This window comes from Egretta garzetta, unplaced genomic scaffold (genome assembly GCF_000687185.1).
Source record: "Egretta garzetta isolate BGI_Z169 unplaced genomic scaffold, ASM68718v1 scaffold202, whole genome shotgun sequence".
NCBI lineage: Eukaryota > Metazoa > Chordata > Aves > Pelecaniformes > Ardeidae > Egretta > Egretta garzetta.
The window spans coordinates 1,114,197-1,116,859 of record NW_009258891.1 but is presented as its reverse complement, the minus strand read 5'-3'; positions in this window follow the sequence as shown (position 1 = coordinate 1,116,859).

Below are 2,663 nucleotides of genomic sequence, written 5' to 3'. Positions count from 1 at the left end.
AAGGATCCCCCCGTGGCGGCCAAGGATCCCCCCATGGTGATCCTGGATCCCCCCCGAGGATCCTCATGGTGTCCCTGGGTTTCTCTGGAGCCCCTCGGGGTGGCCCAGGATCCCCTCATGGTGGGTCTGGAACCCTCTGGATCCTCTCCCAGTGGTCCAGGATCCCCTGGCGGTGATTCTAGGTCTCCTCCTGGTGGCCCCAGAGCCCTTTATCGTGGCGTGGTGGGAGTTGGAGGCAGCACTTGGGACCTTGGTCCTGAATCATCGTCTGCTGTGTGACCAACCTGTGCACCAGCGGGCTGCCAGGCTGAGCTGGCAAACCAGAAGGCTCTGACACATTTACTGATTTTTCTAGTGATGGTTTATGGTCTTCACGCTGGTGGGCATCTTTCTGGCCGAGGGTACCAGTCCTAGCGCAAAGCCGTGCGAGCCGTGGTGTGCGCCTCAGACCGGGTGGTTAATTAAGGCAGCCCTTTAAAACTGAAATGGCGGGTGTTTAAGTCAGGTTCTGGTCTCTGTTTCGCACTGGCTGATCAGCTGGTACGTGTTGGGTTGTGCTGGTGCTCTTGTGGAGGGGATGTAACCTCTAGCACTGGGGCTGGGGGGAGGCTGTGCGTCCCAGCTGCTGTACTCGGCAAATCTCGCTTGTGAGGACCTTTGCTCTCACAGCACTTGCTGCATTGACTCCCACTGCCTGCCTGCTATTTTTTCCAAAATCACTGAAAGGTAATATCTGAGCTAAAGCTAGCGCTCATTCGTATTGTTAAATAGGAGATGCTTTGCCTAGCTTTGTCTTTTATAAGTTTGAATCAATCTTTGTGGCTTTTTCTTACGGAAGATCCTTTCCTTATCCTAGCAACTTCCCCATTAGCAGGGAGAAAAAGGACTAAGTAGCCCAAAGGTCCTAAAGACCTCCCTGCTAGCCCAGTAGTCCTTGCAGGAGAGAATCATTTTCTTCTTTGTTTTACCCAGCAATGAACGCTGCTGGCAGAGCGGTCTCTTGTGCCTACTTCTCTTTCTTTCAATGCTGCGTCGGGTGAGCTGGTGTCTTAGTTTTTATAGTCCTGTGCAAAGCAACCAAAAAAAAGGCATATGTGGACTGACCACACACCAATATATATTTTCTGTCCGTATGTTTTCATGTTTCTTCATGAAATTTGTAAATTTGTCAGGTTTATGTTCTTCCTCTGCATCAAGGAAATGTAATTAAAAAAAAAAAAAAATCCACAAAGCGTATTCAGTCCCTGGAGGCTGAAGTTCTCTGTTTACCAATAGCTTCAACATACACAGCAGTATAGCAGACTGCCTCTGTTCCTTTGTGTTTGCCTCTATGTTCCTGTCACTGCTTTTGACTTCCTGGGCTTTATCTAGGCAGTCTGCAGAGATCCAGTCGCGCTGTGTGCTACAGAACGGTCTTTGTGGCTGCTAACAAAGGCTGAGGATTGGTTTGCTTTGGATCTAAGCTGAGATGGTCTCTCCTTCCTTCTTTATGCTCTCATTTTATCTGTAATGTTGTAGTGACCATAATTCATAGATGTAATTCTTCCTAGAAAAATAAGCATGTCCGGTGCCCAGGGGGCATGACTGCTCGATCTCTCACGGTCCAAAATTGCCGCTGCTTTAAGGGTTTTACTTTGCTTAGTTTGTATTTCTTCCAAATTTGCTTTTTCGTGTGGAAACCCCAAAATGACAAACTGGCCAACTGGCACACACAATTACCGAGTGTTTGTGGGAGAGCGTTCTTTCCAGGAAATGACAGCTTGGTAAGCCTCAAAGTGGACCTGCTTCCTATGTCTGTCAGCGACAAGTATGTTGGTGAGCATAAAGGGACAGCATTTGGTTGCTTTCCAAACACTTGTGGGTACAGAGTGCATTGGCCGTGGCTGTAACTTGAGGGAACTCAAAATGCCAGATTGCGTAATGGACGAGCGGTCTCTGCGAGGGCTTCCTTTGCGTTTCATTGCTCGCCACCTGCAAATTTGGGGACTACTGGGCTACCTGTAATGCTTGGCTTTTGTCAGTCTTGGGCTACACAAGGCTTTGTTCAGAACTGATCCCTGGGTTATGCCCACTGTCGTCTATGACATTAGGTCTTGTTTAATATCTTTATCAACAACCTGGACGAGGGGATTCAGGGCACCCTCAGTCAGTTTGCAGATGACCCAAACTGGGTGGAAGTGTTGATCTGCTCGAGGGGAGGAGGGTTCTGTAAAGGGACTTGGACAGGATGGGTCAATGGGCCGAGGCCAACTGTATGAGGTTCAACAAGGCCAAGTGACGGGCCCTGCACTTTGGTCACAACAACCCCATGCAGCGCTACAGGCTTGGGGCAGAGGGGCTGGAAAGCTGCCCGGTGGAAAAAAGACCTGGGGGTGTTGGTTACCAGGTGGCTGAATATGAGCCAGCAGGGTGCCCAGGTGGCCAAGAGGGCCAGCGGCATCCTGGCTTGTATCAGGAGTGGTGTGGCCAGCAGGAGCAGGGCAGGGACCGTGCCCCTGTGCTGGGCACTGGGGGGGCCGCCCCTCGACTGCTGGGGTCAGGGTTGGGCCCCTCCCTCCCCGAAGGACCTGGGGGGGCTGGAGCGTGTCCAGAGAAGGGCAGCGGAGCTGGGGAGGGGTCTGGAGCCCCAGGCTGCTGGGGAGCGGCTGGGGGAGCTGGGGGGG